Source organism: Cyanistes caeruleus, chromosome 3, assembly GCF_971803275.1.
Source record: "Cyanistes caeruleus chromosome 3, bCyaCae1.hap1.1, whole genome shotgun sequence".
In the NCBI taxonomy this organism is placed as follows: domain Eukaryota; kingdom Metazoa; phylum Chordata; class Aves; order Passeriformes; family Paridae; genus Cyanistes; species Cyanistes caeruleus.
The window spans coordinates 93,983,845-93,998,922 of NC_141703.1; the positions used below are offsets into that span (position 1 = coordinate 93,983,845).

Consider the following 15,078-nt stretch of genomic DNA (forward strand, 5'->3'; position numbering starts at 1 on the left):
TTAGAAAGGCTGCCTGATTCTTACAGCACCCTCAGATTTCATGCCCCATAAAGCTGATGGAGACAAGGAGAACTTGCAGCCCGATCCCCCTCAGATTAGGTTTCTGAGCATTTCCTTTATGGCATGTGGAGAGAATCTGAAGGAGAGTTCAACAGCACAGATATTTTCCTGGCAAGGGAAGAGCTTTGAAGCTCTCAAGTGGTCCCAGAATAAACTTCATGACTTGGGAATGAACACTATGTGCTGACAACATCATCAGTTCAAGGCTTTAAAGGCCAGCTTTTCAAGACAGCTTTTCTTGGTGCCCACTGCAGGGCTGTGATCCAGACAGATTTTTCTGGAACGAATGCAGAGGGTTAAATGGGACATCTCTGTGGGATGCTTCCATGGGTATGCATGCTCATCTCCATGCACATCAAAGGATGGGAAGCACTCACCCATGTGAGTGAGAAGCAGAGGTGAGCTGGAGCTTTCTGTTAAACCCAGTCCTGCTGGTTCCCCTCATAAACCTGAAGTCTCACTGCAGGGGGAATTGAGGGGAAAGGGAATCATTGGGGCACAATCTGGGAGAGGAATTGCAACAAACACAGAGACATGGTTTAGGCTGATGAAGCATATCCAGACAGAATAGGAAAGGCCCTACAAATACAAAAAATAATTGCATAATGAAAAAGCAGTAACTTATATTAAGTGATTCCTTGCAGGAGATGGACAGGGATCTAAATGGGAAGAAGATACTGGTCAGATGGATGTTATGAGATGCCTGCTGGCTAAGAAACAGTGTGGAGGATTAAAGAAGGTTGTCTAATGAAAGCAGATGCTGTAGCAAAATTCTGGCTCTGTTGAAATCTAAGAAAGAAAAAGACTTCAGGGGAGTCTAGGTATGGCTGGGGAGATTTGCTGTGCTCACAAGCCTGCAGGCACTGTTTTTGCTCACAGTCACACCATGCTGCATGTGGTACTGCCATGTACTTGAACGCCAGCTAGGCCAGTTTATGAGGAAAACTGCTGTTTAGAAAGTACAAACTTCTAGTTATATCACACACTCTATCTTCAAAACCTTTCAAACTTTGGGGCATTCTTGGCTTCAGGCAGGAAAGCTGGACAAGCAAAGATTTCCCTGTCCCTCCATGTGGTCCTGTGAATGGTTTCTTGAAAATCTTGAAACAAATTTGTATTTCTGCATGAAACTTGGACCATTCAACACTGAGTTTCATAATCTGCACTTCTACTGTAGTGTAGATTCCTACCAGGTCCCAGACAAGCAATAGCTTGGGAACTAAGGCTAAGGGCAGAGTGGATGGAAAGCTGCCTGGTGGGAAAGGACCCAGGGTTGTTGGTTGAGAGGGGCTGAACACGAACCAGTGTGCGCCCAGGTGACCAAGAAAACCAACAGCATCTGGGCCTCTATGAATAATGGTGTGGCCAGCAGGACCAAGGCAGGAATTGTCCCCCTGAAGCAGTGTGCCCTCCTGGTAAGGCTGCAGCTTGAATCCTGTGTTCAGTTTTGGGCTCCTGACTGCAAGAAAGACATTGAAGTGCTGGAGTGTGTCCAGAGAAGAGCAGTGGAACTGGTGAAGAGTCTGCAGCACAAGTCCTGTGAGGAGCAGTTCAGGGAGCTGGGTTGTTTAGCCTGGAGAAAAGGAGGCTCAGGGGAGACCTTATCACTCTCTAGCGCTCCCTGAAGGGGGTCTGTAGCCAAGTGGGGGTCAAACTCTTCTCCCAAGTAACCAGCAATAAGACAAGAGGAAACGGCCTCAAGTTGCACATGGGGAGTTTTAGATTGGATATTAGGAAAAATCTCTTCACCGAAAGGGTTGTCAAGTATTGGAATGGGCTTGCCAGGGAAGTGTTTGAGTCTCCACCCCTGGAGGTATTTAAAATACGTGTAGATGTGCTCAGGGACATGGTTTAGTGTTGTACTTGGCAGTGTAATGTTAATGGTTGGTCTTGATGATCCCAAAAGTCTTTTCCAGCCTAAACAATTCTATGATTCTAACCAGTGTCTGCAGAGAAGTTCCTGGGCTCAGGACATTTTCTGACAGTGGGAGAGCAGAAGCAGTCACAGAGTAAGACAGTTTTTCTTCAACAAGGAGACCCACACAGCTCCTGGCCTCGTTAAGTTGGAGCTCCAAGTTCGTGACCATTTTTCCTTCTTGCAAAAGGAAGAGGAGTAAAATATTATTACTGTCTTACTCACACCTGCCCCCAGGTTTAGGAAAAAATCAGTAATTGCAATCAAAGCTACAGGCAAAAAGCTGGTGACAGCTGGGTAGGTTTTGTAATTGACAGAGCAAAATCACTGTAGGGTCTCCCCACTGAGATTCTCTTTCAACTTTGCAGGTTCTCCCACCTGGGGGGAAGCAGAGCAGGAGAGCACGACAGAGGAGCCAAGCACGACTACAGACAAATGTGTTCAGATGTTGTATCTGCCTTGAGCTGACACAACCTCTGCTGCAGTTCAGTTCACCACTTTTCCTTCCTTTTTCTTATGCTGTATCCCCATACTCTAAGGTGATGCATTGCCACATCACCACACACACATTAAAGCCTGTGATGGCAGTCCCAGGGCCAGTGACTTCCCACAGATACTTTAATCATAGGCAAAGAAAGGGTAGCAGGAAACCAGCAACCAGAAATGATTAATGGAGATGGGGATATGACAATTAGGCAGCCTGATGACAGAGGCCAAACAGGAATACACATTGAAGGAAGAGAGGATTGCATGACAGGAACATTGCTTGTGACCACTGGACCACAGGGCTAGACTCTTGCTGTTATCATGCTGTGATGCCTCAGAGAAGAGGGAATGAGTCCATGTCAGTCATTCAGACACCAGGGAAGAAGAAAAGCAAAAAGGTTTGCAAGGGAGCAGCTGGTATATGAAGTGGCCTTCTCTTTAATTGTCTTGCTAATAACAGAAGCAATAACTCTCCAAAGGGTGAGACTGAGGCAGGGTGGTGGAGACAGTGAGATATGAGCCCTCAAGTTCACCGTGTGAGCTACTTAGCTAGAAGAGAGGATGGAGAGAAAAGGGAGAGAGTGGGACAGGTCTTTGGTCCCAGCTTTGTCACAGAGCCTGTGGTGCAAAGCAGGCAGAAAACTGACCAAAAGAATTGCAATGAGGCAGAGCGTAGCAGTGTTTCTCAGAAATTCAGTCTTTATTAAAAAAAAAATCAAAGCACACACATTTTACTGCTTTTCCTTTATAATCAACTGAAAAATAGACTAAAAATTTGTATGCAACTTTATTTTTCTCTCCTGTTTATATAAACTAAATAACATTTGCTTTCTCCTTCTTCTTTTTCTCATTTCTTGCAAGCAGGAATGTAGGTGTGTTTTCTTTTGGTGTGTATTTTCACAGTATTTTGTAGAAAACCTTTAATGTCTTACCAAGCACCTGTCATCTTTGACAGCAAGTTCATAAGCACTGACATGAAACACCCAGCTTTATGTCTATTACTTCTCTTGCTTTTTAGAAGCACAAGAGGGGAGATCACATCTAAATCTCTGGCCACTAGAGCAGTGTTCAAGAAGATTTATCTGTGGCACAGGTAGCACAAACCCTAAACTTTTAATAACATTATCTTTTAATCTTTTTATCTTATTATCTTTTGTGGGGTGACAGCTAGATAAAATATCACCTTGCCCTCAAACTTTTCTGAGACAAATATTTACTTGATTCATCTGAAGTTCTGTTTCATTAAGATTAATAATTTGTCAAAATATATAACAGCACCGACTGTATTTATATGTAATTAAGTAATTTTCCTTGTACACAGTTACTGCAAGTGCACCAAAGTTACATCCATATAAATGGGACAGTAACATAAAGATTGTGGAAGGCAAGAATCTGTACCTGGCTCTACAGTTAGATATAATTTTCACTATATCACAGTTGGTTTTGAGACTCCCTACCTAGAAAGACACATATATTATAAGGTCTCCATTCTCATCATAGCTGAAACATAAAAGTTCTGATACTTCAGAGAACAAACACAGCTCACCCAAAGGGCAGCAGAAGCATTGACAAACCCCTTCCACACTGCACATAAATTTTGATTGGGAGGACTGCTTTCTTCTCTGGCAACTCTTTTTTCTCCTCTGTGCATTGTAATAATGGGCGTGGCATGTGGCTCACATGTGACAGCATCAGAGTTTTGTGTCCAAACCTCTGTGGCACCTCTGTCTCCCAAACGGTCTTCAGTGGATCACAGATTACATCCATCAGCTGTGCCTGGTATGGGAGGGGTGGCAAAGAGTAGACAGCAAATGTAAAGCTGCAGAAAAAAACACAGAGCAAAAGCTGCTGGCTGAAGGGACCACGAGGTGGGAATTAATTGTGTGAGTTTTGTCTGTAATGGGCAATATCTTCCAAGTCTGTCATATTAGCTTCTATCCACTGAATAAACAAAAAATTCTACCCAGGGCTCTTCCAAAGCCCTCCTTCCATTTGGACATGTATATTGTCTCAGCTAGAGTCATAATAAGTCATTTCTTCTTCTGTGCTCATCCTAGCACCACTGCGTTGTTGCTGTGGTGATCTACAACTGTGACAGCCGTGAGAGTGATGGATGGAGCAAATGGAAAACCATGGGAAATCAGAGGACAGAAGCTTGCAACAGGGCACCTCTGCCAGGTGCTTCAGCTGGCAAGGAGGAGAAGGGAGTGAAGAGGACATGAATAAGCTTGAATGGAGCAGACTAAAATGGAAGGGGGAAATAAAACACAGAAAAGTAGGAGAGACATTGACTTTATGGTGAGGCAGAGAGTAGTGATTTGGTAGACAATTTGTTTTACTGCAGACTTCTCAAACAACTCTAGCCAAATCATCCCATGGTTTGAACATCAGTTGCTGTTCTGTAAAAAGTTTCTGTGAGAAGAACTGTCACAAAATGTCATGGGCCATGGGGAATATAAAACAGAATGGCAACCACCTTCTAAGTGATAAAAAACAAGCTGAACAACATCCAGGAAAAAAAAAATAATAAATTATCTGAACATTCTCAACAAAGTCACAGTTCATGGAGGAAAGCAAACAGGAACAGACTGTGAGGAAGTTGAATCCATTTCTGTCTCCATGATCTCCATGATGGATCTATACCCAATATATGCAGTTACTATACTTTTAGGAAGCTCTTTTAGCTTTTGTTGCATTTGATGCATTTGTTGGCATCAGCATTGCAGGGCTTATCCCCAGTTGGCAAACATGAAATCTCACGTCCCTCAGCATCAGGGAAGGACAACAGCTTTCTGCTGAAATGGTGTTTTCCTTTCCCTGCTGTCATTCTCCTCCCACCAGGTGTTTTCTGTGAATCATTGCTTTGCACCCTAAGTTCTATTGATGTGGCTGAAAGCATAGACTTTAATTTAGGTAAAGTGGAGAAGACCTCTTGGATACGGATGCTGCCAAACTGATTTGTGATTAGGCAAATATAGCCCTGGAAGCCTCTCAGTCACTGAGTGCTATCACAGGAAGCCACAGAACAAAATGTCTTTCATTTGAGCGAAATCTTTTTAAAGCATCTGGCCTCTTTCCTTGCCTCTCCCATTAGAGACTGTTTCTAAACCTGATTGCTCTCATGGCTAGAAGCTTCCTTTTAATTTCTAGAGTAAATTCTTTCATGGTCAGTTTAGACTCAGTTGTTCTTGGGATGCCCTTCAGCTGTAAAATCTTCTGATTTTTACACTTCAAGAGATTTATAGAGAGGAAATCTAGCCACTCTCATCCTTCACTTTCCTGGCTGTGAAAGCTACTCTCTCTTTAGTCTCTCTACAGAGGTTATGAGTCTCCCTGGCCCTGGCATCATGTGCTCACTCCTCTCTTCACCTGATCCCATTGAAACTCATATTTCTAGGAAGTGGGCAGCAAGAACTGTACTCCATTTTTCAGATGAAATCTCTCCTGAGTCCTGCATATCACTAATCACTCTTCCTTCTCTTTCTGGATATATCGTAGGATATTATTTGTCTTTACACACTTGCAACATTTTGGAGTTCACAGTCACTGTGCAATGACAGTGTTATTATTAAGTGCAAGTTTTTGTCATTCTTTGGCATTTCCAGTTGTTGAGCCACAACAGTGTTGCTGTTACAAATGCTGATACATTTCTGCATATTAAAGCTAAGGCACTAGGAAAGCCAGCTACTGAATTCCACTGGTCCAAACTGATGCCTTCCCTTTCTGTACAACCTGACTTTGTCTCCCCATCAGCCAGCTCTTTATCTACCTTCTAACTTTTTCATAAGTTCTATTTTAGCTATTTGTTTCACTTATGGCACTGTGTCAAGTAACTTATTGTAGTCTGGACGGGTAAGATCTGTATCATTTCCCCAGTCCAAAATAGTTGTTTTATCAAAGAGAAATATTGGGTTATTCTGGCATGCTCTGCCTTTGACAAACTAATATTGCATTGTTCTTTACTGTTCATTTGCCTCTGTGGCTTTTTTTATTTACTCCCTCCTACAGATTGGCTCTAAAGCTGTAGGCACTGTGGTGGTCAGAAGAATAGGTCTGCATTTCCCTAGATTACACCCTTTTCCTTTTCTTAGAGATTACAGAAGCACTGCATCTGTTATTCTGCAGTCAGACAGTGCCACCACCAACTTGACAGATTAATTAAAAATCCGCCCTGTAAGATTTGCCATTTCATATGCCAACTATCTCAATATTCTGAGATATTCTGGTCCCTGTGACTGGAGCTGATCAAGATGCTTACGTTCCCGTTTCATCTCAAATGCAGTCATTTCCTTTTCTGTACACACAGTGTTTGCTCCATATTCTCCTTTGTCAGAATTACTGAAAATTGGAGTGTTACTCATTTAATTCATGTAGTCCTTGGGTCACACCTAGGATCCCCTCATTTTTTTTCCCCAAGCTTGCACAGGTCCTTTCCACATCATGTCACAAAGGAATCACTTTTTGTTTCTTTTACTTGCCTTTGCAATACTGTCTCAGGCTGGCCTTTAATCCCTCTTAATTAACTTTTACTGCTTTAACCTTCCTGCTCTACAGCACACAGCAACCCTTACAGTGACATGCTGCTTACTTCTGGTACAACCTGCACTGTCTGAGCTGCATCACTCTAAAGGACCTCTGACAGAATTGGTTTGGAGCCACTATAAAAGAGATGTCACAGGGACTTGCCTGAGTTTAACATCAGCCATGTTCTAAACTACTAAAAATTGAATGTATTCAACAAGTGTGTGAAGATATGCCCAAAATCCTTCACTGAGATTTAAATGAAAGCATTTCTGCTCATGACCCAGTAGCTCTGGGTCAGGAAGAAAGAAGCATTTTTCTTTCCTTGCCTGTTCTCCACGTTCACTTATTTTGTAGATTGTGTCTTTTGTATTTTTAGAAGTGAATGTTGCTAAGGCAACCAAACTAGCTGAACATTTTGTTTCCCTAAGAACAATACATGTTTAAATATTCAGGCAATTTTCCATTGTTCGGCAGAAATGGTGAGATCAGTCAGATTATCCAGACCAGATGAGGGAAGTTTAGGTTGGCCTTCTCTTACATGTAAAAGCCTTCATTGTGCTGACAGCCATCCAACAGTTCTGTGCAAGGAGGAGCAATACACAGCAGACACATAGACTTCTCTCATAAATGGGGGAAATGTTTTAGTTTGTTTCTTTCTATTACACTCCCCACAATAAATTAAAGCATGTATATATTTCCAGGTAGAGGAGTCACACTCAGCCCTGTGCTGAGGCTGACACAGAAATTTCCTGCTCTGAAAGCATAGCATCAGATAATGATAGTACCCTACAAGTCAAAAGGGGCAAAGAAAAGATCTATCCACTTTATCACATCCTTCCCTCCAGCCAAATCCATGACTTTCAGGCACATTTCAAGCATCTGGAAAAGATTTACACTACAATATTCCAGCTGCTTGTTGATATGCTCAAAACTGGGCTGGTGATGGGACCCCACATGTGACTCCCACCTGTACACAGCCCACCGGCCTGACTTTCTGGCTGACTTTGCACCAGAGCAGGTTCCAAAGGGGCTGGCACAGCCCATCCCACTGGCTGATCTGTGATGGCAGGAACTCCCATGATGTAGGTGCTCAGCAAAGTGCAGTGCTCATGCCCTGCCAGAGAGCCAGAACCATGCACTGAGACTGAGACACCTTGAAGTCTGCTTCTGACATGACTGCTTTTCTAGGGTGATCACAAAGTGTGCTTAGTTTCACTTTTCCCTCTGGCATTTTGAGATGGCTAAAACTATAAAAACTTGAAGAAAATATGATTCTGGCTTTAAAATGTTTTTCAAAGATGTGCCAAATACTATTACAATGCTGAAAACACCAGGAAAGGAAGGGGGAAGAGAATAAATAAAAAAGATTAAAAGTGTGAAAAGCAGTCAGCATGAGAGACTGCAAAAGGCATAGAGGTACAAAACCCAGAGCATAGTCAAGAAAGGGGATGATCCAGAAGCAGGGAGCAGCCTGATACTAGGGGATGGAAGGTGCAGAGGAGAGTCACAGTGGGAAGTTAAGTGAGGAATGCAGGACTGAAGCTGTCAGTGACAGCAGAGATGCTGCACAGTGGAGCAGGCACTCCTCCACTGAGTGACACACAGCACACGCCTGACTGACGAGTGTTACTACGAGATGGAGCTACTGATCCTTTCCAATATCTAGCTCTGGAAATGTGCTACTCCCTCTCCCTTCTAAATATCTTTCCAGGAGACAGGAGCAATAGAGAATTAACACTGGATTGCAAGTCATCCAGCTGAAAAGAGAACTTTAGAAACCACTTGTTTTTCATTATTTGGTAGTTTCTGTGTGCATATTTGTGCTTTTCTCTTTCTCTTTTTAAATGTGAAGCACATCACCTAGAGCATTCATATACTTTAGCCTAATCAGTGCAAAGAGGGTTATGCTGCTCAGAGAACAATGAGAAAGTTGTCTGGTTGATCTAGGCCAGATCCAAGCACACCAAACAGTAAGAGAAGTGTCCTAGGACTGCCAAAGATACTGCTTTGAAATGGCAGTGTTAGTTCTCAGGAAACCAGCTAGTTCCTAGCATGATGAACAGCTAGGGAAAATCTGAATAACTAGAAAAGGCCACGAATCCTGGGTTACCTTGGAATCCATGGGAGCCATCAAAGTGCCATGTAACCCATAGAACTCCTGGCCCTAAGACAAGCTAGTCTGTTTGGGCTGTTTTCCAGCCCCATCATTTTTCCTGAAAGACAAGAATAACAAGACAAGAAAGACAAGAACACAAGATTACATGTGGCCCAGGATGGATACATAAGCTGCGCCAATAGAAATTTAGGTTGGATGTTAGGAAAAAGTTTTTACTGAAAGGGTGATAAAGTACTGGAATTGTCTGCCTGGGGAGGTGGTGGAGTCACCATCCCTGGAGGTGGATGTGGCACTCGGTGTCATGGTTTAGTTGAGGTGTTAGAGCTGGGTTGGACTCGATGATTTTAAAGGTCTCTTCCAACCCAGTGATTCTGTGGTTCTCTGATATCACATCATGTGCAATTAAACTGCTGCCAAAAGCAGTGTTTGGGGTGATTTCCATTCTTTCTCCTTTACAGCCCTCACTCTTCCTGCACACTGGACTGCCTGACTGCCTACTCAAGCCCAGGACCTAGCCAAGCTGGAGGACCAGGAGGAAAATCAAAGTCCAAAACAGGGCTCATGGGCAAGCTCTTTAGTCAGAGACAAGGGTCTAGCAGAGGCTTAGAACTCAGTGAATAAAAGGATGGAACTTCTGGTAGAATGGCAGAAAAACGTTATTCAGAGGTCTAGGAATGGGGCAGATTGGTGCACCCCAGGGTCACAGTTAGAGAGGCTGGTGAGAGTCATGATCCTTCACACTGCAATACATCTGACTGAAAAAAAAGGTGATCGTTTCAACGTTTGCACGTGGTCTACTGAAACTTTGGTGCAGCCAGGGCATGGAGCAACTGAGCTTAATGTTCTCCTAGGGCAGCTGATTGTAGGGAGTGAAGGAGGGAAAAAAACAAGTGGAAATTACAGCCTGGAGTGCACTGGGAAAGGATACCAAAGCGACAGGGATCAGAGGGGAAATACAAGGTGTGCTTGCTCTCAGTGCAGCCTATTCTTGGAGCATCAGCAAACAACAAATCCTTTGTTTCATCCCTACTGATTCATTAAATGTCAGTGTCTTTGCCCCTGCCAGGTGTTACCTATAAATAATTCTGTCACCCCATGACATCGTGCCCAGAAAGGGAAGACTGAGCTGAACAGGACCAAAACCCAGAAGGGATTATTTTAATTTAAGAAAGAGCACCTACTACGTAAATAATCAATTACTTGCTCACCACAGACACCCTCAGGAGAAAGAAAGGGGAAGGTCCCACAGAAAGGACTGTTGGACCAGAGCCAACACAATGGTGCACCCACAGTGCCAGCTGTGCCAGAAATCTTCAGTGAGTCTCCCTGGTGCAAGAGCAAGAAGCCCAGGGATGTTGCTGCACAGTTTATTGTACATTTCCCAGAACCTAGCCTAAGCCAGGATTAGTTTCAAGACCTGGCACTGCCAGTGATATTACTCATATCACTTTGAGAAAATCTCTTGCCCTCCATCTGTCTCAGTTTCTTCACCTGTGAAACAGAACCTGGTAGTGGCTTTGCAATGCATGACTGCTTTTCTGGCTCTGGCTTCCCCACCTGCTCCACAGCTGCTGGCACGGCAGTCTGCAGGTGGGTCTGCTTTCTGTAGCCGTAAGGGAGGCAGCTTTTGCTGCAAGAGACCGTGGCTGTATATGAGCAGGGCAATCAGTGCTACTGTTATTATTACAGACAGCAGTAGTGGCTGATACAGCTTCTCTGAAAATGTGATTATGGCCCAGAGAAGGCAGCTGGTGCAGACATGGAAGCCCTGCACGCCTACCACCTTCAAATCCTATTTGTATTCATAAATGTGAACTCACTGGAAGGTGATTTACTCCTATTTTTCAGTTGGCCAGGTAAAATACCCTTTCTGAATATCACATAAAAATATCTGAATAGTATTTTTGTGACCACTTCCCAGTGTAGCCACCCCCTGACGAGGCTCTGTGGCCTCTGCACACATTGCGAATGCTCCATCTAACCCGGAAGAACCACTTCTGTCACAGATAGCAGAAAGTATACTTTGCATAAAGGAGCAACCAGAAACTGCGTTGAGGACAGCTACTGTTCTGCACAGAGCAGTGAGCCTCTCAAGTGATTTTTATTATCAGTTTTCTGAGGACAGCAGCTTTATATTCAGTTGGTATAAGAAACACAGCTGTGGGCTTTGGGTTGTATGGATGAGATTATTTCTTTCTCTTTTTTTATACACCTGCTCTCCCAGCTACTGTTCTTATTAAGCATCTACAGGGAACAGGCGAAAGAGAACCAGGAGAAAAGGGGATGAAACAGCAAAGATGAAGGCAGATGCTCATGTTAGTCTTGTGAAGTAGCTGATCAGATTTTCTTTCTACACAGTAACTTGAATTTTGCCATGCAAAAGGAAGAAATTTAAAATAAAGTTGTGACCCTGTTGTTCTCAACAACAGAGCAAGCTATCTGCAAATCACATTTTAAAAAATGTTGCACACTCAAACATGAATGATAAGGTTTTCAAGAGTGAGTGAAATGGAGGTTTGGATTTTACTCTAAATTTCATTTGTTCCTCACTACTCGGACATACTCCTGATTTCAGTGCCATGAGTAAGAGGTGTTACATAACTATGCAAAATGCCAGAGATGTGGAGGCACGAATCCTGTCGGGGCTCAGGTATTAGACTATGACTCTGAAAGTATTGCCATGATTTCCATAGCAAATCCACTGAGTCACGGAAATGTTAGGGATTATTCACACTGTGGGAGGAGCCAAGGAAATGCAGATCTGGAAGGGGAACTTTTGCATGAGCCAGCTTCTGCTTAAGGCAAGAAGAGAACACTTTCTGATCTATCTGCAAATAGCCTAGATGTCCTTTCAATTAATTGCACACCATGAGCAAAAGTTTTTACAGACCCTGCCCCCTCTGTCTTACACACATCTGTGTGCAGTGATGCCTTTGGTATATTCAACCAGCTTGGCTCTCCTACAGCTTTTTTGTACTACACAAATGCAAAGAACTGGCAGCATATTTATCCTTTACATTGGCCAAGCAGACTGGAACTTCTTGACAGCAGACCCAGGGCTGAGGACACTGAGAGACGAGAGAAGAGGATCCCCATGAGTGGGGGAATCTCCACACAGGCTTGAACAAGCAGCTGTTTGCTTTGATTTCATAGTGATAATAATCTTCCAAATGGCATCTTAGGGCTCAGCTGCTGCAACACTGTTTTTGGAATCAAATTACTAGAAAGGTCAAAATTGTTAACATGTGCTTTAGGAAGAGGGAAAATACCAGGCAAAACCTGTAAGCTTCCACTGCTGAAATATGTCCTCTGGACTAGCAGATGCTAGCATTTTCTTCCTTTCGCTGTAGGCAGAAGGGTGTCCTCTCACCAAAGGAACAGAGAAGGAGGTCATTCTGCTTGGAGTTCTTTCAAAAATGTGCAAGGAGGCAGAGACTCTTGTGATTTTTTCATAATTTAAAAGGCACAGAACAGTGTTAGAGGGAGTGAATGAATAGATTATGTTCCTCTTGCCTGACACGCCCCTACCCGTGCACTCCCTGCAGGGCTTCTTTGGCACTGTTGGGCACAGTTGTTCTAGTGTTAAAAATGTACATACTTATTATCGATCTTACATCCAAAAAGGAGAAAATGACTGTGGAGTTGGTGCTACAGCCAAAGGACAAGACCTAAGAAGAGAATTTTTCTTGTGCCTCCATTACATGTGCTGGGGCATAAGCATAATAATGATTACACTACAGTTCTTCTTCAAAAAGGAGCATTAAAAAGTAAGAGAAAAAAAAAGCAAAGGCCTCCACAATGTTTGAGCTACAGCTTCGTCTTTCTTGTTTACCAGACACCTCTGTGAGGCCATCTGAAGATGTGTGATGCCTCAGCATTCCATTAATCATCAAGGTATTTGGCAGATCAGGGCAATGTATTTTCCTTTTGAAAGAATTCAAAGAAAAGTTAAAACATCTGTTGAGAAACAGTGTAATAGAGTTCCTAATGGAGGCTTATTTCAGATGCATCATGCATACTTTGTCTCTTTGGGCTGGCCCACACTAATTAAAAGCCAATCTTATATTCTCCAAAACATGGCTAAGACAACACTGAACACAAGGCGGAGACTGTGCTCAGTCTGTGTTCTCTGCCCTAAATTTCAAAGTTTATCAAGACAAACACTGTACATACAGGCCTCTCTCCCACTGATGCATTCAACCATCTCTTCCCAAGCAAGTAAGCTGCCTCTACATTCAATACCCCAGTGGTGCTTATGTACTGTCCTGCACACTCCAGATGGATAATAGGATTCACCTTGATATGACAGTGCCAGTGTCTCTAAAGTAATTTGGCCCATGAAAAATCATCTTTCTAATCCTTGGGAATGTCATGTGTATTAGCTGCAGCCTTTCTGGTATGAATTCTCGAGAGTGGATTCAATTTCATACAAGTCCTAGCAAGAGAGACCATCCTAGGCTAGGAATTTGTACCCTACACAGCCTTTAATCTTCATAGAGACAAGCAACCACTGCTCTCCCTATAGCACCCACCTTTAAATCTCTACATAATATTTCCTTCCTACAGCAGGGAAGTTCGATCTGGGAATTTGGAGGTCAAATGCTTTAAACTGTCTTGTCCTGTATCGTATTTGAACATGTTTATGCAAAGCACTGCTTGTTCACATACAGTCTTCACCTTCACCTCCACCATCAAGTTAAGCTTTTCCACAGCATTTTTCCTCATCCATTTCCCGCTGACCCACAAAATCCTGTCACCTGGGTTTAATGAGCCTTAGAACTTGACTTAGGTTCAGGTTGCTAGCCACTGTGTTCAAAACTCTTGGTTTTCCAGTGCTTTCCCATAACCTCCCTCAAGCTTCATGTTCTTGGCCAGCTACCTACTCACAAATTCTACATCAGAAATGACTCCTCACCAAGACAGTACATACCAGGCTTAAATCCACCACAGTGCAGTCTGATGGATGGGAGCTGTTTGTAGTATTTCCATGGAGACAAGCAGCCCAGGTTCCAGTGACCCAGAGGAGAATGTCTCTCTGGGGTGCTGGGAACCGGGGAGGTGCTCACAGGAGCCCTCCAGCCTCACCTGAGCAGGCACTGAAGAACATGCTCCAGGGAAGCTGAGCACATGTGTTTGTGTGGCCTAGCTGAGTCTGGCCCAAGGTCATGAACAGCAAAAAATTTATCTCTCATGCCTTTTACTCTTCTGAGAGTTCACCTTTGCTGTATGCTTTGCATGCTCCTTGTTTCACTTGCAACACTATTATTCTTATTGCAGACCACTGTTTCACAGTCTGACTTTTTTTTTTTTTTATTACTGCTTTGCATTGCTGCATTGGTTAAAATACTGGTACTGCAATCAAGTGTTTTGAACAGCTGAATAAATGCTTGAAAACATGAATAATTACCTTCATTTACTCTATTAACCCCACACAAAAAATTAAAGACTCCTGAAAACACCCCCACTGGAGAAAATATTTCAGCAACAAAAAGTATTAGGGAAGATGTTGTTCTGTGCTCCGGAAAGATAATTCAGGAAGGTTGTATAGAGGTCACATTTAGTTTGCTTTTAATGTTTTGAAAGGGGAGAATCTTTTAAACTTTCAGAAGTGGGGACCTGCCTCAGGCTAGTACCTCCTTTCTCCAGTGGAGACCCCTCTCACTCTTTAGAGCTGGACAGTTGTTTGGACCAGAGTGAAATAGCTGCAGTCATGACCTTGCTCTCACCTTTCCCCATTACCACCAATTTCTTTGACAGTTAGTACTTCTGGGGGCAGTGGAAGGATTGTGTCTACCTGACAATGAGGCCATGACTTTTCTTTGTGCAGGAATATAGCAGATGTACTGAAAACGCAAATCCTCTGCTCTTCTTTTCTCTCTAAGGACTTTGGCATCCAGCATGTCCATGCAGAATTTCCTCAAGGAATGGAAAGGGCTCAGAAATGAAAGAACTGGCTTCATGCCAGCACTTGGTCCTT

The 15,078-nt window shown here is 43.3% G+C and overlaps 1 long non-coding RNA gene across 1 annotated transcript; it reads left to right on the forward strand.

The window, feature by feature from the left end:
* Nucleotides 1-33: 33 nt before the first annotated feature.
* Nucleotides 34-5,208, forward strand: LOC147654363 (uncharacterized). Its single transcript, XR_015285028.1, has 2 exons — nucleotides 34-458; nucleotides 2,344-5,208. It is a non-coding gene; the product is annotated as an uncharacterized LOC147654363 (long non-coding RNA).
* Nucleotides 5,209-15,078: the final 9,870 nt, after the last annotated feature.